The sequence below is a fragment of the Drosophila arizonae genome, chromosome 3 (assembly GCF_054131065.1).
Source record: "Drosophila arizonae isolate 15081-1271.41 chromosome 3, UAZ_ARI_1.0, whole genome shotgun sequence".
Taxonomy (NCBI): Eukaryota; Metazoa; Arthropoda; class Insecta; order Diptera; family Drosophilidae; genus Drosophila; species Drosophila arizonae.
The window spans coordinates 12,608,165-12,635,777 of record NC_142923.1 but is presented as its reverse complement, the minus strand read 5'-3'; the positions used below and the strand labels follow the sequence as shown (position 1 = coordinate 12,635,777).

The 27,613-nt window shown below is 34.6% G+C and overlaps 1 protein-coding gene across 2 annotated transcripts in view; it reads left to right on the top strand.

Annotated features, from left to right (window-relative positions):
* Positions 1-696: 696 nt before the first annotated feature.
* LOC108611514 (uncharacterized) overlaps positions 697-27,613 on the top strand; it is a 179,707-nt gene continuing 152,790 nt past the window's right edge. For both annotated transcript variants that reach the window (XM_089465035.1, XM_089465036.1), the window contains exons 1-2: positions 697-1,318; positions 7,392-8,604. The gene's annotated coding sequence lies outside the window, so the exon portion shown is untranslated. The remainder of the gene's footprint in view (positions 1,319-7,391; positions 8,605-27,613) is intronic.

The following is a 27,613-nucleotide window of genomic DNA, read 5'->3' as shown; positions in this document are numbered from 1 at the left end:
TTTTTTTTTTTTTTTTTTTGAATGAAAATTTTTATCAACATTGTTTAACAGTCAACTACACTCAACACTCCAGTATTAAACGCTCAAAATTGTGTAACATTATACTCGAACTAATTGTAATATAGAGAGAGAGAGAATAAAAAAAAATTTTAAATGCATACATATTCTTATTTATCATCTTCTATTATTTTCAAAGAGCATTTCCTATTCTCTGTAAACTTCGTCTTTCATATTTCGATGCCTTATTTTTACACAATCAACTAAAAACCTTTCAAAGCCTAGTCCAATGCCGAGACCACCTGTTAAATTGTCTAAATTGCTTGCCGGCACCGCAAAAAGTCCCCCCATACACACACACACACACACATGCATACACACAAAAGCAGAATACAAAGCTTAAAATTCTACAACTGCGTCTGTTGCTCAAAATAAGCAAAAACAAAATAAGCCTTTAACCATAAAAAAGGCTACTAAAAAAAGTATAAAAATAAGTAAACAAGTACCTAAGAGCTTTTCAAAAGCTCACTCTCTGGCACTCTCGCGCTCAGCTGCTGAATGTGTATTGCAAGCTCTGTGAAGCTTTATGGACACTCTTAAGCTCGTCGCCCGCTCTTAAACGAAAGCTGCACCCCAAAGCTCTCGCAGGGATGCTGTAATATGGCAAAGAGTCAGCCGAGCACTCGTCGCACAGGTCGCATCCTTGGCTCGTATCTCGTGACAGTAGATTCGTTCGCATTGCCTTTCGGATCTCATGTGGACATTGCGAACGCCTGGCATTGTGCTAGGTTCTGGCCCGCTGTTGGCGCTGATGCTCGGGCTAAGGTGAACGCTATTTCAGTCAAGCTCCAGCATCCGTACTAACCGGGAGCAGCCTTTCGCACGCGTTCCCGTTATATCAAGCGCGCGCACACACACAGAGCGCGTCCTGTTCGGCCAGTGATTGTCTATGTACGTATCTCCGTGTAAATCCATCCGTGTCGGTCTATCTGTGTGTCTCTGTGTCTGTGTGTGTGTGTGACAGTGCGTGCGTGCGTGTGTTTGAGATGTTCCGCGGCGCGACGCGTATGTGTGCATTGGTGTGTGTAAATTTTTGGGCAAAGCCAAAGCAAACAGAAACAGAGGCCCCCAAGTGACAGGTGGAGCTAACGCGATCCGGTTCAAGCACAGCTCAAAGTCGCCGTTTTGCTAACCTTTACACTTGGCAGCATTTCATAACGCGATTCAACCAAACCCAAAGTGAACTGCTTCAAACAGCATAGCGCCACTGGCAGAACTTTGCTAGCCACTCGTAGCTAGTTTGCGCAGTGTTTTCCAAAATGTAAGCTGAAAACTAAATTGTTGAAGGCATCAAAATTGTTTTTCATTTGAATAGAAATTTGGCTAGAACTCCACCTAATAGTAGTTCAATTATCAAACTGATTTGTGCAATCAAATTTTGGATTGAGAAGAATCTAAGCAATTAAAGGAAAATTCCAAGCCCAAAAACTGGTTAAAAAACAAATTCCAAGCAATTTGTGAGCCCTATAGCTTTGCAAAAATTTACAACTACAAACTACAAATAAAAAATCTTTGCAAATTGTCAGCCACAATTCCTACATCAATAAATTGATTAAAAATCACATAGTATGGGCTGTGAAAGTTCTTTTACCTTTGGCCTACTGCAAACAAAATCGAAGGCAAACTGAACAAAAATCCAAAACAAACTTTAGCTAGACTAATAAATCATTCGGGCCAACTTGCAGGCAGGCAAGCAACCATTGTGAGCTGAAAACGGCAAAACAGTGCTTAAAGAGTTTTTGGCATAGTTTTACCCTGTTCGATAGCAACTAGTCGTATGAGCAATGTTTTACAAAATGTTCAGCTCAATTACAACTGATGCAGTTGGGGAAAATAATAAATAGTTTTTCCGATTTATTTATTTATTTATTTATTTTTTCATATATATGTTTATTTATTGGGGGAGAGAATTGCAAACTATTGGCTATGATTAACTATAATATTTGCGAAAAATTGAGAAACGAATGAAAATGATATTTTTGCATTCATTTTTATTTATTTTTATTACTTTTGAGAAATAAAGTCAAAAGTTCTGTTATTGCAATATATGTATATAAATTCATAGTTTTTAAAATGAATGCCTGCTGAGTCAGTCAAAGGAAAATCAAAATCTGGACTTATGCAATTTTATGAACGCAGCTGGGTCTTAAATTTGAGCAAATAATATTGTTGTTTGATTGAATGAATGTACATATATTACAAATGTGTGTAAATATATAAATATTCAACGAAAATATATATGTTGCATTACTTACTTTATTTCTTTGTGTAACAAATATAGCACAAAATATGTTGACTACTATTTTTTTCTAATTCATTTCTGTTTGCGTCATTTAGCATTTTATTTAAAATGTCACATTTTTGAGGAATTCTCTATACAAATTTATTTTATTCACATATTTTTGCTGAAGTAAACAAATATTACAATTTCAGCTAGAAAAATTAAATTTGGTAAAGGGATAAAAATGCTCAATGCAAGCCGTAGGAATATAATATTATTTTATATAAATAGACAAAAGTTCTATATTTGCAAAATTCATTAAATTATAAAAGAAAATTAAATAAACTTAGTCAAACGTTAAGTGCTATAAGTATATGTACATTAACATTTCTGATTAAAAGTTGTATTTAAGCAAATGATTATAGCCACAGACCCAGAACTGTCTTACAGTATTACAATAGATATTAACAATAAAATTATTATTTAAAAAAAAAAGTATTTTTTGTGAAATGACATATCAAGCTGTTATAAAGATTACATCTATTGCCTCTAAGGCACATTTTCTATTGATTCTATTCGAAAAGTCAATAAATTCTATTTTTAATGCCTTTGGGCAACAACAATGTGAAATCATAAATTTAAGTGCATTTGCTTATATTCAGTTTGATAGGCGTTCGCATAAAGGGAATTTTATGTGTTCGCCATTCTTTTGGCCATTAGCTCAAACGTCGCCAGATTTTCGTGTATAAATCAAATTGTGGGTCTATTTCATTTTGTGTGTGCCGCTTTCTAATCGCCGCACATTTGCCAAAGTTATCTGAAAAGTGATGTACATCAAGAAGAGTATCCAATGCAATAAAAAAGTTAAATCAGTCTGATTGACAGTCTGACCGGATGACCGACCTGACTCACTTACAGACAGACAGACAGACTGACCGACTGACTGACTGAATGACACCTCTTCTAGCATTTGGCCATTGTTTAGCTGGGAAATTTTGCGCTCATCAACTTAAATTGTGAAAATTAATCAAGTTGAAAAGGTTGGACACGGCTAGGGGCCATTTTTTGTTTTCTTCTGTTTTCCGTTTTCTGTTTTCAGTTTCCTCATTTTTGGCACAGTTTGGGGCCAAGAATATATGAATGGCTTTTGCTTTGTTTTCTTTGGTCGTTGAGGTCGAGCAGTCAACATGCAAGTGAAGGGCACCTTTTTTTCTCCAGCCTCGGCAAAAGGGAAACCTTTTGCTTTGCATTCAAGCGGAAATTAAAGCGATATGTAAGAGAGAGGCCCAGCTGCCAAGTGTGAGAGCAAGAGAAATTCGATGGGCGTTGAGAGAGAGTGCGATGAACTCAATTGAAAATGTGTCCCTAGGCCTGAGATTGAAAAGAAAAAAAAAAAAAAAAAAACAAAAAAAAAAAAATACGAAGCAAAGAAAAGGACAACATCGAACACGTGCGATGCGTCCTGTACTTTAAGCTATTTTTAAAGCATTTGCTTAGGTTTCGTCTCATCTTCTTCTTCTTACTTTTCTTATTTTCTCTGTGTTCTGCACAGCTCAACAGCTGAGCGACAATTCTTGGTAGCTGCCTAAAAATGAAAGAAAATACCCTTTTTAATTAATGCTCCGCTCTTGCGCGCTTGCCAACCGTCAAACACCTCATTAAAATGCGATGAAAGGTGTGTGTGTGTGTGTGTGTGTGTGTGTGGGTGTATTTAAATGAAAATATAAAACGAGTTTATGATGGCTCACGGTTTATTTGGCGAACATCTCTCGACAGGTTTCTAATTAATTTAATTACCACGCTCCTTTGGAGTTCAGCTAATAAAATATGTCCGAGTAAAACTAATTAGTCAGGTCATAAAAGCCAACTTGAGTAGCCAGCAGCTACTTTTGGCCTAAGCTGCTGCAAATTGATACAATGAAGTTGCGTTAAACGAAATAAATAAATTCCTATTAATAAAAGTTAATTTCAATAAGTTTGGCGAAACAATGAATTCATGAGCTCTCAATTGAAAGAGAATTTCGTTTGCTGCTCAAATTCAATTGAAAATCTGTGAAATGCTGTGAAAATGAAAAAGCTGTTAGAGAAAATTAATTGATTAATACTAGCTCACAATATTGTGGGCGTCTAATTGGATTAGTTCAGAGAAATATATAAGCCTGCAATAAATGAAATTCGACATTGATTTGACTGCTTTTGATATTTTCAATATAGTAAAATGATTTTGATATAAATATATATTTGCGAAAGGTCGATAATATTTTATTGATGTTGCTGTTGCTTTAGTTAATATATAAATAAATATATATATTTATACAAACAGTGCATAACATATTGTGGTTGGCCTCAACATGAAATTACCCATGTTTTAATATCAACTTATTGTTTTAATTTAATGAGCTTAAATTTGAAAGGCTGAATTAAACGATGATTGTTTTCGGTCGAGCAAAATATGCTATACGTACTAGGCCAATAGGTATATACTTTACCGTAATATTATCGAGAGTATTTATGTTTAGTAGGCCAATAAGTTTTAGAGTGCTCTATTCGTACTTAACTATAATGTTATTTATGGAGATTCTCTACGGCAGCAGAGGAGTATGAATAATAAAAATAAAATTCAAATAAAGCTTTTCGTATATGGGAATATTGACAATAAAAGGAATATAATTCTATATTGAGAACATAATAATTAGATATTATTGAGCATATTAAATCTAATGTCAGTCGAATGATTAGTAAACAGTAATTTGTTGCTATTGTGGGCCTGTATATATGTGTATATTAATAACATGCAGTCGACGGCAAAAGTATTTGGACAAATAAAGATTTTTTTTCTTTATTATTTTTATATAAAACTAATTAGATATTACAAATTTAATTAGCATAATTTTACTACGCTATCCATTTATGAACAATAGGCAATCGATAGATTGAAAACTTATTTTTGTTGTAAGCTTATTATTTTATTGTTTTTCTGTATATTTTGTATAGGCTCAGCAGATTTTGAATATTAAAAATTAAATTTTTATTTTATTGTTTACTTTATTACGCAAAATGTAATATCTTTATTTTATGAATAATAATTTTTAAATTATATTTTAGCGACTTACGAAAGTGTTTATTTTGTCTATGCATTTTGACAAACTATGTGATTAATTAGCATAAATGAAAATTTAATAAAATAAAAAAATAAATATATTATATATAATATAACATACCAAAAGTCTTTTCCGATTTCCATACAAAAAATCATCCATCAAATAATTGGCTTTTAAAAAGTGTTTGGGATCGATAAAAACAATATAAATATGTAGGTTAAAATATATCTGCTAGCTTGATATGATTTATGAGCTAGACTCAAATTTGTTTCAATACAAATATCATTGAGAGCTCTCTCTAATTTGTTATCAAAATAAATTGAATGCAATGCAAATTTATTGCAATATTATATGATACGTTTAAGCCAATAAGTGTATGGCATCGGCTATATAGTACATATTTATCATTTCATGCTGGCTATAATTCATTTAACATTTGAGTGCAAGTAAACATAATAATTTAAGCTAACGTCAACAATAAACCATTAAACGACCAGGCAAAAAAGAAAAAAAAAAAAATTAAAAACATGGCTGACAGAGAAAAAACCATCAAAAGTAAATGAAGCATAAATGCCAGAAACATACAGAAAGCTGAACAGGGCGAGAGATTGAGAATGGGGGATGGCAGTGGGAATGGAAAAGCCAAGAGGAAAATCGTGTGAAAGAAAAAGTGATTTAAATTTTCTTTTCTAGCGGCGTGTGGAAATTGATGGAAATTGTTGTGGGCTAGGCTGTATTGGCGGCCATGCGGATGCGTTGCGTCCAAATATCTTTTCAGGGAATTAGAAACACTCTGCGGCAAAAATAACCGGAAGGAATTATTATAAACCTCAGATGCGTGGAGGAAATTAAATATTTTATAGTCTGCGGCAGCGAAGCAAGCAAAATATAAAAAATTATTATTATATTTCTGAGTTTCGACACGCGAGAAGCTAACTAAATGACTACAAGAGTAAAAAAAAAAGAAAAAGAAAAAGACAAAAAAAAAGAGAAACAAAATTGAAGTTGAGAAAACGAATTTTATTTAAGCTTGTAAATGCGTGCGTGTGCGTGTGTGTCTGTGTATGTGTTAATGCCGCGGTGTTGCATTTTGAGGGTATTATGTACACACGCCTCAGCAAAAGGCATAAAAAGGCCACGTTAAGAGGATCTGGAAGTTGGCTTGGGGGCAAAAAGAAGAAGAAAAAAAAAAAACAGAAAAAAAGTCAAATTATTTTTTAAAAACATTTACACCCAGCAAAAGAAGAAAATTAAGTGAGTGCGCAACGAACAAAAAATGCGACGAATTAAATTACAAAGACCAGGAATAAAAAATGATGGAAACAGTTACAGGAAATGGAATTGCTTTAAGCCCATTTCCATTTCCCAAAGAGCCGTCTTAGTGGTTTCTGATTATAGCCACAGTCTCGCAGCCGAGAGATTGCCAAAAGCTGCAAATGAATAAAATATAATATGCAGCGATTGTCGACAATGTAATGCGATGCGCAACAGCGTTATGTTAAGACTCTGACTCCACAAATTGTTTAAGTGCAGGGCAATTCGAAAAGTTGGTTAAACTTTCATATGCAATCAGAAGCATTTGTCAGTCTGAACGAATTTTATTGAGTGTGTTAACATATCGTTAACATTTATGTTAAGGTGGTCAATTTAGAAACAAATATAACCAAAGCTGTGAATGAAATCACTTACTTATTAATTAATTAATTTTATTTTACAATTTTGAAGGCAAAATCGATGCAAAGTTTCAAATAGTTTCTATATTGAAACAATTCATTTTTGAGCTACTCTTATTTATTTTCTTTAGGATAAATTATGAATCAAACTCTTGAAAAATATGACTCAACTTTTATATAGTTAAATTTATTTTATCATATTGTATACAATACCCACTATTGACAATCAAACTAATAAAAACTCTCTGCTCTTTTCTATCATTTATTTCAAACACGCACACACATACACAACCACTCGCACTCACACTCCTCTACACAACGACACACACACACTCACAGAGTAACGGCAGCAAGCGGAAATCAACGAAATTGTCGTCACTCCAATCAAGTGGAAATTTGATTAAAGAAAAGAAAAGAAAAAACAAAATTTAATAAATTTCAAAACTCAATAGCCGAATACCCGAAAATAAAAAGAAAAGAGTAAAAAAAAAAGATTGAAAAGAAAAGTGCGAGTGTATCAAAAAGGTAACAGCAAAGGAAATCAACACGCACGCACATGAGCGCATTTGTAGTTGTGCAAGAATAAAAATAAGAAAGAAAAGAAACAGCAGCAAACGCAACAAACATTAAAAACCAACGAAGCGTAAAGCTCACTAAAGAAAAAAAAAAAGTAAGCGCCAAAGAGGTTGGCAAAAAAGTGAACAAAAAAAAAAAAAACAAAAAAAAAGAAGAAGTAGAAGAATGAAATAAAGACAGCAACAATAAAATTTGTAAAAAAAAATAACCAAGTAAACGAGCTAAAAAAAATTAAAAACGAAACCGAAAAACCCAACAAAATATAAGGAAAAACTTAGTAACAAGAATTAAAAGACACGAATATTATTTAGTAGACCATAATCTGGGGCAGGAGTTGCTTAAGGCTTAGGACAACTAACGACGCTGCACAGCTGACGACGATTGCCTTGCGGCAAGGACATTACACACACTTCTCTTTCTCTACATTTTTATTTAATTTTTTTTTTTCATAAAGAGTGAGTGAGTGTGCGTATGTTTGTGTGTGTATGTGGCCTGCATTGAGCAAAGCACGAAATTAAGTGCAGATTATCAGCAGATTATATTTTAATAGCATTTCAAGCTGTTGCCTTTCACGACAAGCCCAAAGGACGACGACGACAGCGACAACAAAAAGGACACAGACAACAAGACAGGCAAATACATGTGCTAGTTGTGCCCAGTTCTATCGCCCTCTGTCCGTCTCTCAACGCGTGCGAGTGTGTTGGTGTACAAGTGCGGCTTATTACACGATGTCTTGTGCAAGTATTTTTTGTGTAGCTGCCCCAACTAAAGCAAACATAAGCCCGCTAGAAATTGAATTCAAGTAACAAGCGTCATTTTTATTGCTCAGTGTTTCGAGTGCCCTTTGCCAAGTGTCGCGTGTGTCCACGAGCAGAAAGTAAATAATAAGAAAACCAAGGAAACGTAAAAGATTTAATTAAATCATTAAGCATACGCCCCGTGGCAGTTGAGACAAACGCAGGGCGAAAAGCAACAGGTGAGTGAACAAGATTTATATGTGTATGTATAGCTGAGAAGAAATGCCTGACGTTGACTGTGGAAAGGAAGAAAAATATATATAATATATACAAATATCAATGAATACAGAAAGATATCGTTCAATTTGAATTTCTGAAATAAAATAAATTCAACGTAGTTTGACTAATAAAGCTATAAGATAATTAATTCATGTTTCAGGTATATTTAGTGAATGAATTTGTCTATTTCTGTTCCCTGGTTCTTCTCTTTATAATTTTTAGGACAGACAGAAACATTTTAATTATAATATTTGTATATTCTCTCTTTATGCCTGAGCATTATGACAAGACTAAGTCTTGACTTTATCTAAAAAAAAAAAAAAAAAAAAATAGAACTAAACATGGAACATTGTTTTACTTTGCATATAATGCTTACATCGAACAAAAAAATAATTAAATTATGATTGTCAAGACTATGCCAAAATTTCACCTCAAACGTCCTTCCCTAAAGTAATCAAAGACAATGTCAAGTTTAAGATAATTGCTTATATAAGTCGATCACGTAAAGCAAATTAGTTTTACTATAGAGTTACATTAAAGCAGTATAATCTTCTCTCTAAATTCTTTAATAACTAAGCAACTGTTTTCATGTTGCATTATCATTAAAATCAAATTGAATAAAAAAAAAAAAAAAAAAAATGAAATACAAACAAAAAAAATCCGAAACCAAATCGTCTCGCTTATCAAACACATTTCGCAAAGCATTCAGCTAATGTCCTTGCCACGCCTTTCTCTGTCCCTCTCATCATCTTTGCAGCCACAATAAGCCGTGCTGCGGCTGGGCCTGAGCGCCTGTTAATTAATGCTAACCCAGCATCCGCTGCAGCATATTTAAAAACGCATTAGCTTTCAGCTTACGGCTTTGGAGCCGCAATGCAAACTGTGAGAGAAAGCCGGAATCTGAATCAGAGTGTCATAATTTTTTGGTAACAACAAAAAACATTTGTACAAGGACTTAAAACCAAAAAAAAAAAAAAAAAAAAAAAAAACATTAACGCTAATGCTATTTAACCGTTAGAATTATATCCATATATAAAGAAATGTAATTACTTCAAATGATGCTGCAGCAGTAGCAACAGCAGTTTAGCTAAAAGGCAATATATGATTCTTTTTATATGCTTTATAAAAATGAAAAGCAAATTGCAAATGTGTGTAAGGCATTTGTAAAGCGAAAAAGTTTGCATAATCTTCATTCATATTATATTTCTTATGTAGATTATCTTTGATATCTTTTTATGACTTATCTACTTAGACTTCTTCAAAGGACAAAGGGCAAAGGGCATCTATATAAGTCTTTTGATTGAGCTGTAAAACTAGGGTAACTCCTAGTTGGTCACTCTTGTATTTTGCTTATTTTTTGGCACATGCTCGCATATGTTGCTGATCTCGTTCTTTGTTTATATTTTTTTCTGCTCTAAAATGGCACAACAAAGAGACTCTGCGATGGCAACACTTGCTGAGACATTAAAAGCAAACTTTTGTAACGAGACAAGGGACTGAGGGACGAGGGGACTGTTGTGCCATACCTGCAACAGGGCCCATCAGGCTGCTTACCATCCTCAGTAGCCATAATGCGCTGCTGCTTAGCTGCCGTTTGTTGTTTTAATGCTATTTGCCTGCCTTTTGGAATCTGTCACCAAGCTACGTGACAATACAGCATTATGTGGGCGACTCTCTCTCTCTCTCTCTGTGCGTGTGTTTGTGTATGCAAGTGTGCAGGTGTGTGTGTGCTGGCGTGTGTCTGCGGTAGACCGCAGACTTTGCTAGCTGACCTAAGTCAGCTTGCTCGCATTGGTGCGCAACTTACCTGACAAAACTTTAAGGCAAAAATTTCATTTAAAAGTTTCGCTGATGCTGGGAGCTGAAGCTGGAACTGGACACCCCTGTCAGGCACCCTCACACTCCTCCTGGGTCGCCAGCTGCGCAAAAGTTGCCCACGCCTCGGAGCCCCCACAAGTCCGCCAGCAATTGGCTTTCGTTTCTTGGCAGAAGTTTCGCAAATGGACATTGACGTTGCATGGCTTTGGCTTCTCTTTTTGGCGCATCATAAACATTTACACAATCTGAACGATCCGCCCCAAATGGGACCCATTGGCGCCACTCAATTCTGAACTCTGCAAAACTCTGCACATTTCCCAGCTATTACAGCATTAAAGGGAATTACATGATATTGGGTCAGATTGCAAAAATTATTTCAATCGTTATGTAAATAAAAAATAAAGTTTAAAAAATTCAACCAAGGATTTTTCCTGTTCTATAACAATTTTAGGGTATCTCTAGTGCACTTTCCAATTTTGCTCTTTTGTTTGTTTATTTTGGTGGGCATATGAAAATTCATTAGCTTTGCAGGGTTTCATATTTTAGATTTGTAATTAAAATATTTTAGAACACCTATTTAGGTTTACGCTTTAAGCTTTTAATTATGCATTTATTTGTGATTGTTTTTTACGAATAACAATCATGTATACAATTTTTTTCATGCTCATTTAGTTGTTTCAAATGGCGAATATTTGTGGTAAAATCTTGTAATATTTATTTAATATTTAACATGATGGAATTTTTGTGTATGTAATAAAACGTTTTGAATAGACGCACGTGTGTAAATAATATTAATATAAATATATATTCATATATACTTTTTTTTATTGTGCATTAAAATTGAAACAACTGAGAAGGCGGCGGTCGGGCGTTGCACACTGCAAAATACTCGTTCACAGAGCAAAAAGTTAGTTCGATTCTAGCTTTCAAGCTGCAAAATGATTTGCAAGACCAAAGTCCAGAGAGGTGGACGGACAGCAAGACATTTTGTGAAACCAATACTCCCCTTTCACTTTCGTGAATGAGTTTAAAAATTATAGTAGAAGTAAATAATCACATGATTTGCTCTAAAAGATTTCAGAGGGCATCATGTACATAGATATAGACGAAAGAAGCATCCCAATAAAATAAATATGTAGATTTTTAAATATATGTATATATATATTTTTTTTTTCATTCTTAAATTTTTAATCTACTTACTATAAATTCTTTTTCTGCCCAAATTCCTTTTTCTATAAATATTTGATATATGCATATAAATTTATTTTTATGGATATTTTTAGGCTTTCCCATTATATAAGAATCTCTCTCAAATGATGAAAGTTTCTGTTTTTGTGCTCATGCAGCTGAATGATGTTGCTTTTCCAGGAATTTTACGTATTTTGTTTGCATGTTTTTTAGCCTTTACTTTCTAATTTGTGCGCAAATTAAATTGGATTTTGGTTTTAGCAAAATAAACGAAATTGTGAAACGGTTAAAATGTATATATAATCTTATATATGTATATATATATATATATATATATATATATATATATATATATATATATATATATATATATATATATATATATATATATATATATATATATATATATATATATATATATATATATATATATATATATAAATTTGTTTTAATGCGGTTTCACTCCTTTATTTTTATAGTCGAAATGTACATACTTATTTATGCAACAGCTGTTGTTTTTTCGTCATTGTTGCTGTTATTCTTGCAGTCGTTGCTTAACTAATTAAAGCATTTTAATTGCATAAATTAAAGCTACATATGTCGGATGTTGCCGTTGTTGTTGTTGTTGATGTTGTTGTATTTGCCTCGCACACGAGCTGAGCAAATAAACATGCGAAAGCTTTTTGCAACAGCCCATGAACAATTTACAGAGCCCTAATTAGCGTATTTTCATGCAATGGCAGTTTATATGTGTTTCAAATTGATGTTTTATTTATTTTATTAATATCTATAGCATTTATCTGAGTCGATGATTAAAGTCTTTTCATTTACAAAAATTTGTCAATATTTTCTTTTATTTATTTATTTATTTATTGTTATTTTTTTATTTATGTTCACGTGCTTTTGACATCAATCAATCAACCAAAGAAATTTATCAAACATCCAATTACATCATAGCTTAAAGCTCATATCTATGAAAAAAAAAAAAAAATATATATACAAATAAAGAACAAAAATAAAATAAAAGCTAGAAGTTTGAAGAAGAAGAAGAAGAAAAGAAAAAGTGTTTTGCGCACAATTTGTTCGTTCTTTATCGACTGGGAATATGTGAGGGGCTGTTGCCAGGGAGGCAAAGAGCGCTCAGCATCCAGCAGGGCAGCAAATTGTAACAGACACACACACTTAAACTCCCCCTGATGTTTTAAAGCACTGGCAAAGCATGCTTCTTGGGTAGTAAACACTTATTAGATGTCACAAGTTCTGAATGAGCAGAGCGGAGCAGCGAAAGGGAAATGGAGACGAATACAAAAAGACATATATATGTGTGTGAGAGGGCGACAGAGAGAGAGAGAGGGAGAGAGAGAGAGAGAGAGAGTAAGAGCGAGCGAGGTAACGAGCGGGCGGGCCGACAGTTAGAGCCCCCAAAGCGTTGGAGCAATGGAGCGTGCTGTTAAGGAGTATTCGACTAATAAAAATGTCAAAACGCATGAAGCTGATGACAAGTAACACGAAATGACAGCACATCCTACGCTGCTCATAGGACGTACGTAAGTTAGAAACTTTGCCTCCGGCCATTTCCCATTGGCCCCTTAATGCGAGCGGCAACAATTTGACACACCTGCTGTGTGTGGCTCTCAGTCTACAATGCGTGCGTGGTTTGCCCTCACAATTTTCATCCGCACTAAAACTTTCACAATTAAAAGTTGGCAATTTTGTTGCGTCGTCTTCGACATAGAGTTTTGTTTTTGGGTTTTTTTCCTTTTTGCCACGCACGTTTCAATTTTATTTGCCGAATTGGCTTAAGTGGATTTATCATATCAACCAGAAAGTTGTCTTAAAGCATATATATATATATTAAACATTACATATATAAGTATGTGGTTGTATGTATGTATGTATGTGTATAGATACGACTTTTAATTACACAGCTTTTCAGTGCACGCACGTACGCGAGAATGTCGTGGTAAAAAAGTTTTATTCCTTTTACTTGTGGTACGTGTCCGCGCTCAAAGCATTTTCAATAAACGTCTTTTGGTTTCTCTCCATCTCAGTCGCCGCGGGCATTGATAAACTTTAGCCCGCACTTGGCCTTGGCCGGGCAAAGGTCAAACAATAAACTTGGGCGGTTCAATACTTATAAATCATTTCGCATTTTCAATATTATTGTATTTCATTTAACAATTTGAGCAACCAGACAGACAGACAGACTCGAAAGCAACCCATTTAAACACTTAACTTCAAGGCTCTCTCTCTGTGCTCAGGCTTATAAATATGTGAATATAAGAAATGGTTTAGATTCTCTGTAAAATACCCAAAACTTGTTAATAATCAAAGGAAATTTATAGATAAATACTTCAACTTTTTATTGATATTTTTATAAAAGAATTTTAACTCTCAATAAATCGCCGGAATCTTTGCATTAATTAAAGGAAAATAATAGATAAATACTTTAACTTTTTATTGGTAGTTGTATTAAATAATATTTTTTCTATTATTTTATCCAGTGAAATATTCATCCAAAAGGTTAATTTTTTAATTTATTTAATTTTTTTGCATATAAAGAGCCAATATAATAAGTGAATATAACTCTCTATAAAATGCAAAACTCGTGAATAAGCAAATTTATATTTTAATTAATAATAATAATTTAATTACTATAATATTTTAATTAATAATTATATATCTTTCTAATTTCATAACCAGATATATATCAATAGAGAGTTGACAGCTTTTACAAAATTCAAAATAATTTCCATGTATATACAGCTAATCTAACAAGAGTATTAGTATTATCAAATACCTGTTCTAGCTGAAGAGCTCAACGAATTCCTCTCTGAAATCTAAATTATATTAAATTGCGCATAAATTCAACTAATCTACGCAAACTAAATCACATAGTTTATATGCTGTGCCAACCCCCCACCCCACCTCCCGCCACACTAGAGCTTGTTAGACGGCACGTTTATCCTGTAGACATGGAAAATTAAAGAACACACACGCACGTGACACACGCGCAATTTATTAAGTATACGCCTAGAAGACAAACTCTGAATGTTGCCGCGCTGCCATGGCCCTGGATTCTGGCAGCTCGTTTTGTTATTTAAACAAAACAATTAAAATGATTTTCCCAGCGCTTTCACCGAAATACACACACAAAAAAAAAAGGAGGAAACGTAGAAGCAAAACGCCTACAAAGACACACAGCGTGAGCTTTTGCATGTGTTGTTTGCGTTTGTGCTGTGAGTTGATGTAGACGTCGCCGTCGCCGTCGCTGTTGTTGCTGTTGTTGCTGTTGTTGCTCGGCTTTGTTGTTTATTTAGACGCAGGCATGTATACATAACATTTACAGCAAGCATGAAGGCAACAACAAATTGAATGAACACGCGCCCCGAAAGCGTTTAATAAACACAAAAAGCAGCGGCAGCAACAACAGCAACAACTACAACAACAACTACAACTATACATGAAACTAGACCCGACCTAACGTCGGCCTTTTGAAACTTAATGAAATGTAATGATGAGCGGGAAAATGCGGCGCCCAGCGAGTCAGGCATAGACAGTCGTTTTGATGTAAAGTGGAAATGAAAATAACAATAGAAACTGTACGGGCAAGCGGCAGCAACAACAGCAACAACAACAACAATAGCAATAGGAAAAGTGTGCAAATTTTGAATAGAAAGCGAAAAAGGAAACTTAAGACACAAGGACACGTATGTACACATGTAGTCAACAACAATAACAAGAAAAACAACAACAACAGGACAAGCCAAGGTCGACAGACACATGCGCAAAACTTGGACAAATTGATATGAAAGATAATTGAATTATTCATTCCAAGATGAAAACGACGCTGAAATACTCTAATATGGATGAAACAAAATCTGCTTTGCAGATTAAATAGCTTCTAGTTGCGCTTAAGTTCAATTAAGCTGTTAATAAATATTGATAGCATTTGGAGTAAACATAGAAGACGTTTGTTCATGGTTTGTGTAAGCAGGAATATTGTATTGATGACCATTCCCAGCGACAAAATGATCGAGTTGAAGGACATAGGAGACACAGACTTGATACCTAGGATACAATTTCATGAAGGAAAAGACAAAGAAGAATCTTCCTTTAAGAATTTCACTTTTTTCAGGGGATCCAATATATATAAAAATCGATATAGATGATATGGATCTAGTGCGAATCGATATAGACGAGCTGAATTTAGATCTCTTTACTTCAAACGCGCATTTTGATTAAATAAATATCATTATAATTAATATTATTTTTGTCGAGCACCCTAATGCAGAAGCTCCAATACTTTGAAACTTTTTTAACAATTATTAAAAACATGAACAATTTAAAAAAAATTTATTTTATTTTATTTTATTTATTTTTATTTTTATTTTATTTTTTTTGTAAATGTTCTTTTTATTCAGTTCTATTTATTCGTTATTTATTATTATTATTTTTTTGTTATTTACTTAACCAAATATAATATACAATTAATTTGTACTTCCTATAATATAGTATATGGAAGTTTTTATATTCTTTATGAATAATAAAATAAAATTGCTTTTCAAATGGGTAAAATTAATATTAAATAATATAAAATGAATATATATTACCAATAATCCACGGCTACTACCAACAAAGACATGGTTTATATATATTTTTCATTATTAAGACATACATTCAATAAAATACGTACTTTAAATAGTCTGTATATTCAAAACCAAATTTTAATATGAAGGCTTACTAAAATATATGTTTCACAAGTTAAAAGATATAGAGACCTTATTCCAAAAAGTTCATTAATTCAGTTCTTTTCAATATGCCATTCACAAGCAACTGCAAATTTGATCACATAACTCATACTAAACTTTTACTTAACGTATTAAAATTCAAATGAGTTAACCTATTCATTTCTGTTGAAGAAATTAATCTCTTGATGCCATAGAGTAAGAGTTTTTCCATGAAACTTAAAACACTCCCACACACACACACACAAATTTGTATGTAGTTGGCAACGCACAAAAGCGAAGCACAGTTTAGGGGCTAAAAATTGTTGGTTTGGCAGTTTGAAGTGGCTTTCAGTTAAGCAATTTTAATGTGTGCACAATTAATTCAACAACAGCGACAAGCACTCCACTTAGGCTACCCCGCCAGTGGCTCCCGTTTTTAGCCTGGCTTACAGTAGGGCTCTCAACTCGGCTGCTAGTTAACTTCATCTACATTTTGTGCTTATTTTTTTTTATTTTACTAATTTGCATACGCAACATTTTGCATGTAGCGCAGTTTAGCTTAGTTTTTTTATTTTTATTTTTTTGTTAGCATCTAACGTGAGTTGGTTTAGCAAAAAAGTTTTCGAGTTTAGAGCTCAAGTTGGCGCATTTAATGTCAAATGCAGGCACTTAGCTGCAGCTGTCCCCAATTGCCAACAAATTGTTGCAAATCCTTATGCAAAGCCATCTGCGCCATGTGTGCTACTACATTAATCTGTATTTTTGCACGTTTCAACTCGCATTAAAGTTGACATCGGCAGAAAAAAAAGGAGCAAAAACGAGACGTAGAGATAACTCGAATGGGAGTTACCTTACAGGCAAGTTAAATAGGCAATTTGAATGATTAACTTATATATATGTGATATGTGTGTTGATGTTTTTTAAATTATATAAATAATGCATTATTAAATTACTGTGATGGAGAGAATGTATATAAAATACCTAAGACTAACTTTTTTGCTTTGAAATAATTTCTATCCATCTCCCCCAAAAACGAAATCCCAATCAATATACCCAATATGGGCGATTTCAATTAGCACAGGATATAAAAACAGTGTAATTAACATTAAGTGCTGATTTGTGAGATTTATTCACTGTTTTTTTAGTGCCTGAATGGACTTCGTGTTAATAGCACATTGAAAGCTTATAAATGCACTGGCAGTCACGTTTTTGCAAGTTCTATTTAGCGCTGCAATTTGTTCGAGTTGTTAATGCAATGCCAATGGATTATCTGCCTTCATAGAAAAACACTTGTAAAATGCATCAAATTAATTTAACACAAAAAAAAAAAAAAATAAATAAATAAATAAAAAAAAATAAAAAAATCAATATCAATTTGTATTTTATGCTAGCTGCCAATAGAATAGATGTAAAAAAAAAAAAAAATTAAAACAGAATCTATATAGAATCGCGCTTTATTATTTGTGCAGCCTTTAGAGATATTTTATCGCAACTTTTTTTCTAAAAAAAAAAGTTGTAAAAAAGAGCAAAATAAAATGTTCGAGATTCCAAAAATAATCCCTTTTAAAGCTAAGCATTGAACAAAAAAGCAAATAATATTATAACAAATGTAAATGTTGCAGTTACCAGCATGTCGACTGCAGGCTTTGGTTCACTTGCTATGATTTATTGGATGGATAATAAAATCTATAGGCTAATATGTTGTAAACAAATTGTTGTTATTGGTATTATTATTTTCATTATATTTTCAATTTATTTTATTTTATTTTAGTTGCCACATTGGGACTTTCAGAATTTCATTTGACTGCGCGTTTTTATCAATAGTTTCTTATAAGCTTTTTATGCAAAATGTTTTCAAATATATTTGTTGAAAATATATAGAAGGCCAGTTTTATTCTCTTTTAATAAGAATAAATCAGAGTTAAATAAAAAAGGTTTTTATCCCTAATAATATGGAAAATATTCAAAATTAAACCGAATAACATGACGGAAAGTGTATATTTAATATTTGAAATTTTCACAGTTTCTACCACATAAATTCTAAAGTAAAATATATTAAATTTGTCATGTCCCCAATAGGATATATACATATATATCTATATATATCTATAGCTTTCGCTCTGTAAGTTTAATAGAACACACTTTGCTGCCTCGACATTGCATAAAACCAAAACACATTTTTTATTTAAAAATCGCACATCTGAATATTTGATATTATTTGGAAAAAATCTATAACAATATTAAATTTGGCCATGCAATTTAATTTAGTTTTGCTAGAATTTAGACTAGCGTGTGGACTTTACTTGCATAAGAAATGAACTCGAATAAATTCAAAATATTTCAATATTTAATATCAGGAATATAAATAAAGTTTGGAAGTGGAAGTGGAATATAAATAAAGTTTAGATAGCCAGCTTAAATTCAGCTAAATTGTTCATGTTGTTGGGTTTGTTGTTCTCTCGACCATTGGACGCCATTTAAAGCACAATTTATTAGCCCGCTCGCTCTTGTTGTGCATTTCATTTTGGTAACAATTAAACAGTCGCTGCGAAATTTGCGCAATTATTTGTGGGCGACATCGTTTGCCTTCAAATTATTACACTCTACTGGAGCTGTTGTTGTTGTTGTTGTTGTTGGTAGCTCTGCGTATTGCAAACTGTTAACTATCTTTAAATGTCAACTGGCACACATTTCGAGTGGCCCCTCGTGCTGCTTCAACTGGCTCTTCTGCATTCACAGCAGTACAGCTGACTGCCAAAATGCGGCACATACATTTCACTTAAATGCCAGCCATATACCATCGTTCTCTGTGCTGCCCCTCGACTCGACTCGGTGTCTGTCGCTCGCTGTGTTTGTCCTGGCTGAGCTCGTTGTTGCTCGCGCGTAGTTTATGGCAAGGAGAGAGAGGGAGAGTGAGAGCGAGAGAGAGAGTATAAGAGTGAGAGATTCGCACTGTGAAATTACGTGACACATTTAAAAGAAAGCAGAAATAATGTCATAGCCTGGCAAAGCTTGTTTTCCAGCGAGGCCAACCGAGGGGGGGAGGGGGGTAGGGGGGCGTCGAGCTGGATCGTGGCGTCGTGGCGCTCAGCCCAAAACACTTTAGATGTCATTGTACCGCATTTAGATTGAGATGCTCTCAGCAGCCAAAACATAACAGGCTAGGCGGAAATCTCATACTCTGCATTTCTGAATACCAAATCCAGCTTCCACTCAGCTCGCTGAGCTGTTAGTGTCACTTAAGCTCAAGTCTTTGGCACTCACACACTCACACAGGCACACACACACATGCATATACAGATGTTAAGATTTGTGCTCAACATGCGCTCTGGCTGCGCACTTTTAAATAATTGTCTATGTAAAGTTATATAACACATATACATATGTATATATGCATACATACATACATATTCCTTTACCAAAATATGATATTCCCCTAGCTCTTCCTCCTGTGTCATCTGTCGCGCGCTCTATCGCATAATTTAAGTGGCGGCTATGCAAACATACAAATATGCATATTTAGATTTATATATGCATATACATTTGTCTATATCAAATTTGAGCGCATAAAGCATTTATAAGCCTTGGCCAAATATTTAATTGTCAAACAGACGCGCAGCCAAGTTATATTGCAGCCATATTTGCTCAGCAAATATGTGTGCACAAATATTGATGTTCGGTTTCGGTTCGACAAACTGTACCTTGTGTGTATGGATAGGTATGTGTATCGCGTGTAGTACTGACTGTCGACAATGCTATCAATTTAATACATGGGCCGGCCTCATGATTAGCCAAAGCTGCAGTCGATTGCAGCCAATGTTATAAATGTTGTAAATGTAATAGTTTAATCATTCGGAAATCAGCAAGCAAATGGGCTTAACACGTATACACACAGACACACACACACACACCCACACACCCACACACAGACACATACATGTGCACGTGGCTGGCATCACAGCCAAATTGTGCATTTCCGAGCTAGCGCTCGCTATGTACGTATGTCCGTCGCCATCATAACTGATTAGCGCTGCAAATTGTTATCAATATGCAATTAGGCAGACGGCGCCTGTGTCTGTGTGTGTGTGTCTGTGTCTGCTTGATGCACAAAAAACAGCTGCGGTTTAGCGGCGCATTTCACTGCGGTTTCTTCCGTCAGCCCCGGCTACATACTCTCTCTATCTCTCTCTCTCTCGGTATGTGTGTGCGTATGTGTGTGTGTGTGCCTGGCATTTGGCTGGGGCAATTCCCTACACACGCGATTGGCCTTCAAGTTATGCGGAAGCAGCTGGCTGCAAATGGAATTTGCATGAAATTTACTTGCCCCAACTTGGGCGGCAATTAAGCAAGCATATATTAAATGCTGTTTAAGGCTGCTATTTAATTTCGCTTTTTAATTATTTTGAAAGTAAGTTAGGTTCTCTAATGATGTTCAATTTCTCTTATTCAATTTATTTATTTTAATTGTTTTATAATCTTAATATTTATAAAATTAAAAATTCACTCAGCATTTTATTTGTATTTCCTTAGTGCTTTATTATATTCATTTTAATTGAATTTATTTATTTTATTTTTTATTTATTTATTTTTATTGTTTTCGAAAATTAAGTATATTGTTATATTACATTTTTAAAATTAGTTTCTTATAAATTTAGGTTTTTTTTAATTTTGTATTTTATAATTATTCTTTTTATTCCTTAAATGCTGCATTTAACTTAATTTCATTTAAAATAAATTAATTTTTTTTTTATTCAAAGTGAGTTAGGTTTTTGAATGATGTAATATTCTTATTAATCAAGTTCCTAAACAGTTTATTTATTTTTCCCAATTTTATTTTTGAAATCGTAATTTAAAAAATGTATTTAGTATTTTATTTTGAATTCATTAATGCTCTATTATATTCATTTAAATAAAATATATTTTTATTTTTATCGAGAGTAAGTTAAGTTTTTTATTGAAATTGTTTATTAATATTCACTTAAGCTAAATTTATCTTTATAAAAAGCAATACAAAATTAATTGTTTTAAAAAATAAACTTTCTTATCAAATTACAATTAGCTTTTTCACAATATGAATAAATTAGGTTTACATTAAATCACAAAAATCAAGTTTCTTTTAAAAATTAATTTTACATTTTAATAATTTCAAATATTATTTATTTATGCAAAACTCGTTAATATAGAAATTTTATAATTGTCCACATGAAATCCACATAATTCTACAACATTTACATTTCCGCAACGTAAACAACACGAGCAACAACAAGTTGTTATTTAAATGTTTGCAAATGAAAATTTAAGCTACATATTTCGGAATTGCCCTTAAATGGACTATAATTGTCTTACATGTGCCGTGTGCTGTTCGCAATTCAACTGAAATGGGCATGGCATATGGTTGGTCTATAATTGGCTTTATTATTGAGCTCGTGCAGTATGAGAGCCAAGTCTGGGCGAGCACAATCATAAATCCCTGATAAACAGCCGTCACAGAAGAGATGCATGTGTGCAGTGTGGAGCAAACGAGGAGCAAGATAAAGGACGCTGGCTGACTGGCGAGCGGCAGTAGACAATAAGGGAAATCAAAATGAAATTGAAATTGAAACTAGACAAACTGCATAGAGCTGCAGCCAGCGCAAGCTGTAAGCCATTATAGTTCTCCAGCTCAAGCTGAAAATGTATATGTGTGTGTGTGAGTGTGGATGTGTGTTATGCAACATTATCATGCTTATATAATTTGCAACAAACACACACGTACACGCACACACACACACACACACACACACACACACATAGAGATACATTGCGATATATTTGTAGTTGTTTGTGTATGCGATAAAGCTCAAGTAACAAAGCTGACTGGCGGCTGTCTTCATATCCATATCCATATCGAGTCTAAGGATGAGCAGGATAACGAGTACGCTGGCGTATCAAAAGTTATTGTGGCAGCACATATTCGACATGTGAAGTCGGAGCACAGACATACATAGCTGTAGCCAAGGATTCAAGGATTATCAAAGTATTAGAGCCTGACTGGAGCAGAAGATGCTGTCGCAGTCGCTGTCGCTGTAGCTGTAGCTGAGCTTTGACTGTAACTTTGCGCACTTTATGAGGGCCGTTGTCTTTGCCAAATGCCTTGGGGGCTCATATGGCAGGCCTGCTCCGCCCTGGCTGCCTGAATGAAACCCAAGTTGGCGCGTCATAAAATCTCCAGAAGTTGCCAGCGCAAAAGGAAACGGGACATGCATAAGTGAAAGACAAAAGACGCAAAAGACAAAAGCCGAGCAGAAAAAAAAAAAAAAAAAAACAAGAAAATAATAACAACAAAAAAATAGAAAAAAGAATGAAAGAAAACTACAAGCCACGACACTTGAGCAGCAATGACAACGTTTGTTGATAACAAGCTGAGCACAGAGCAGAACAGAACAGAGCACAGGACACTAGACCACAGTGGCCCACTCGCCCTTCATCATTCACTCGCACTCTCTGGCTGTCCGCCGGAAGTGCTCGGGCGTGTAGCTTGATAAGGAAACTGGCGAAAAGTAGCAGCAGCAGGAGCAGCAGAAGCGGCCAAGAACTCGGCGACATGTAAGAAGAAGCATTATTAACTGCTATTGCACTCTGGAGTGCTGCATGGCCAGGCGACTGCCGACTGCCGACTGCCGACTGCCGACTCCTGCCAAGGCACACAATGAATAATGTCCTTGGTGCGCAATGCGGAAATGCAGCAAGTAGTAGCAACTGCAACTGCAGCAGCTTCATGCAAACTGCAAACTGCATCTTCGAGTCGTGCGCTCACACACAGTAGGTAAATAAAATATATAGATATATGTATATACATACATATATAGCCATAAAGGCAATATGCTCGCACACTGAATGTTTCAATTGACATAAAATTTTATAGGCAACATTTTATTTTCACTTGGCATTTAAGGAAACGGTGAAAAACAATAGCAGAAAAAAATCAACAACAAAATATGTGAAATTTTTATTTAGCTGGCAGCTAAATTTTTACTCCACTGGCACCTTGCCAGCAATTGAAATTGGAGTTGCGAGCTCTTGTTCCGTAAATGTTCATCACGCATTGATTTCAACGTAAAGTGGGCGTCTGTAGGCGTGGGGTGTGCAGCGCGACTTAAATTCGCTGTGAAATTATTTTACCCGAAAATACATATGTTACGCGCTTTGGCATTTGCCATTTGGTTTGGCCCACAGCCAACAATTCTGCAGCAGCATACGCGACGTATGCGTAATGTGGCTAGCACACACACACACACTCACACATAGACAGGCTGTAATTAGATATTCACACACGCACGCACTTCTAAATACTTGTTTGCTGTGCCCACATATATCTCATATTTCCAACTATTTGAATTTGGCCAAAACTGAAAATCGTAAAGTGCTAATATCGCGGTTGCACATAATTATAATTTGATGGCTTCGCCTAATTGATTTTGCAGAGCATGAGGCATGCTCTATCATGCTGTATCAATTATTGTGTATACAATATAATACTGAAGCAGAATAATGCATAACTAGTGCGTATTACTTTGGAAATGCCTTTTGTTTCTCTATTTATGTAGATTTCTATGTGAAGTGAACTAAATCAACTTTTTTATTTAAGAGCAGTTTACATAAAAATACATATTTTTCACCTTTGCTTGGGTGTACATGTTCCCTCTCTATATTTTGCAATCTCAATTAGCTGAGTAAAAACATTATTAATATTTAATTTATATAATTTTTTTTTTTAAATTCCGTGGGCTTAACAAAGAAATGCTTATTAAGGATAGAGACATGTAAACTGTTTTATTTACTTTTTTTTTTTTTTTTTTTTGAGTTCATAATTTTTTTAAAATTCATATCAAAGGAATTGTTGTGCTACAAATTTAATATATTTAATATATATTTAAAATTTTTTTTAAGAATAACTGATTCCTAGAAATCAGAAATGTTTATATATGATCCAAATATAATAATTTTTAGATATTTATTTTATTACATATTTAGATATTTATCTTCTTCATATGTTTAACTTTTTATTGAAACTGTATATTAGAAAAATTGTTTAGAAGCAATACACTTCGGAAGGAGATTGAATTCAAGCAGACATTCTGAATGAGGGCGAACCCATTAAAACTACGATATACGATAATCTTCTCGTGCTGTGAAACTCGAAGAAAAAACAAGGTTGAGCAAAACAGGATTCGCTTCAGTACAAAACTGAGGGTCGCTAAAGCGAACTTCTATAAATTTAAAAATGCCTGCAGAGCATTAATCAACATCACCTCGATATATCAATTTATTTCCAATATTTCAATTTGTTTATAATGCACAAATTATAAATATAAATTTTAGGGCAACTTATATATTCCCAGAAATGATTAGTCAAGTGTAAGAAATGTAATCAAGTGAAATGAGAAATTGTAAAATTGCATAACATAATATACGTTGTCTACAAATTTGTTATCAATTCATTAGAGCACGCCAAGGTCTAGAAAGTGTTTGTTTTTGCCCTGCAAATAATGAAGCAAACTGAAGTAAAAATATATACACAAATATATATATTCGCTTCTCTTTTTATATCTCACTTAAAGCAGAAAACGGAAGAGCGCAAGAAGGAAAGCAGCAAAAGTAAAGATGAAAATAAAGAGAATGTGCTCGAGCGAATTTTTAACGTGTTAATGTCGAGGCAACTGCTAACAAGTAGACAAACAAAGTAAAAGAAGGGGGCGAAAGAACAAATGATGGCAGCCATTGAAGAAATGAAATGAAATCAACGCCATTATTATTTTTGGCCCCGCCCACGCTGACTCTCGCGCTCCCTTTGCTTTTGGGAACGGGGGCGTCTCACGCGAAGCGGCGGAGCAGCGGAGCTGACGCCTCCTCATTTGCTGCTTGCCGTTTGGATATTTTCCAAATGAAATTTAATTGCAAGAAATAATACCGAAAAGAAAACACGCGCACTCACCCACACACACACACACACACAAATGAAATGGAAGAAAAAATAAATAAAAAAGCAGAGGCAACGTTTAATTCATTTGCATTGCTCTCCCACGACTGTCATCAACAAATGAATAAATAAGAGAGTTTGTGTGTGCGTGTATGTGAGTGTATATCATCTGACATTGGTTTATGTTGCGGGAGCTGATAATTGCACTGAGATTTCATTGTCTTCAGGCATTAAGTGCAGCAGCTCAAGTGCCAAGTGCGTGGACGAGCTTAAATTGAGTTGATTCTCACTGAATTAAAGAAGAAGCCATGAGCGGCATAAAAAGCACACCGAAGAGATCAAGTGCTGGACTTTTAATGGCACAGCAAGCAATGAATGACAGCTGGTGAAATATATCGATCAGAACGCTGCATATATATTTTGATTACCCGATAATTGCTTGAGAATCGTAAAGAAAGGCAATAAGGAGTTTAATTTAATTTGATGTGGAGAGCTTGAGAAAAGCTTTATCTTTCCGTCATACTATTTATAACTAAATCAAATTAAAATTGCATTTCTGGATGATTGCATATACTAGTAGCAACAAAATTAAGAACTTTATTAAAACAGTTGCATAGAAATTATATTTGCATAGATATATAAAAATTATACAATATGAAAATCCCGTATAAGTCATGTGGTAATACCAATTTGAAGTAAAGCACTCTTCTGTTGGTTTATAAAGATTATCCGCATAACAATCATATTATTGAGAGATATGATATTTGTATACTTCGTATAAAGTTGAGAAGGAAAGCTTTATTAAAGTTATATTGATATAAGAAGTTAGTAAAAATTTGTAGCTATTTCTTCAGTTTTGTTTTTTTCTTTAAATTTCAAATATGGAATTCCCTGAATGTCAGTAAAAATAACCATTTGTTTATGTTGTTGCATCTCATCTTGAACAAATTGCCGTTTCTATCTCACATTGGGGCCAAAATGCGCGTCTGGCTGATTATTTAATTTGCACCTCAATTTGCTCTGTTTTATATGCCACAATAGGCCAGCCGAAATGCGGTCGCGCCACATTCGCACTGCACTCAGCATTTCACTTTCAATTTCCATAGCTCTGTGGGTCATAAAGCCAGGCGTTTATGGCCAACACGCGTGGCTGACTAAACCAAAAAAGAAAAAAGAAGAAGAAAAAAAAACAAACTTTCATAATTCATAAGCAGTGCGACGCGGCACAGGCACAGAGATCGTGCCCCAAACACACACACACGCGCTTACACACGCACATGCGGAATTGCGACTAAGTTGCAGCTGAATACACTTGAAGTTGGCAAACAGAAAATTATGTTTTAACAACTTAATAAATGCGCCACTGGCCATTTCAGCATTTGAATATTGACCAATAGCTGGTGGGAGTGAGGGGGCCTGGGGCACAGCTTTCGCTGATGGCTGGCCGAATGAAGCGTGCAGTTTGCGTCATCATCAACAAAATCCGGCCTGGACTTTGAGGGGGTTTTTTATTTGCCAACGCTGTTATTTTATTTTGTTTATGGCATCGCCAGGGGCGTGGCGGGCGGCAGTCAGACTGGGCGAATTTATATAATAATCATAAAAGCTGCAGAACATGACCGTTGCGGAAATGCTGCGATTTATTTGTATTTGTAGAGTGTGTGCGTGCGTGTGTGGCTGTGAGTTTGTGTGTTTTGCTTCTTTTTTTTTTTATTTTCCGCCAATTGATTTGACTGGCGGGCAAGAGCCTGAGGCTTTGGCTGGGGGGTGGCCTGCCGGGGGGCTTGGCCTGCTCTGCAAGCCTTGGGGATTGTTTTCAGCGCACATGGAGCATAAAACTGAAACACTCGCAATGCACGACTTGATGCGGCACACTTTATGAGCCTTCAGCGTTTCAGTTCTCTTTGCTTCAGTTTTTTATGACCCAACACGCACACACATGGTTTAGGAGATAATGGACACTGAGCGGAGCGGCAGGGGGCACAGGGGGCCAGCAAGCACTGCAAATGCCATCAAATCAGAAAATTGTTGCAATTAAAGAGCAAATAATGAGCGAGCATTCAATAAATTGGCTACGGCAAACGACTGCAGAATCAATAAAAGTCAACTGGGTGAGAAGTGCGTAGAGAGGCAGCACACAAACATATGCAAGTGAGAGAGAGAGGATGTTGTCAGAGTGGCAGTTGTATATGAGATGTATTTGAAATATTTCTCAAAATAGCTGACTTAGTAATATCCATAGTGAAATGAGAAGTCAGGAAGGAAATAAAATTT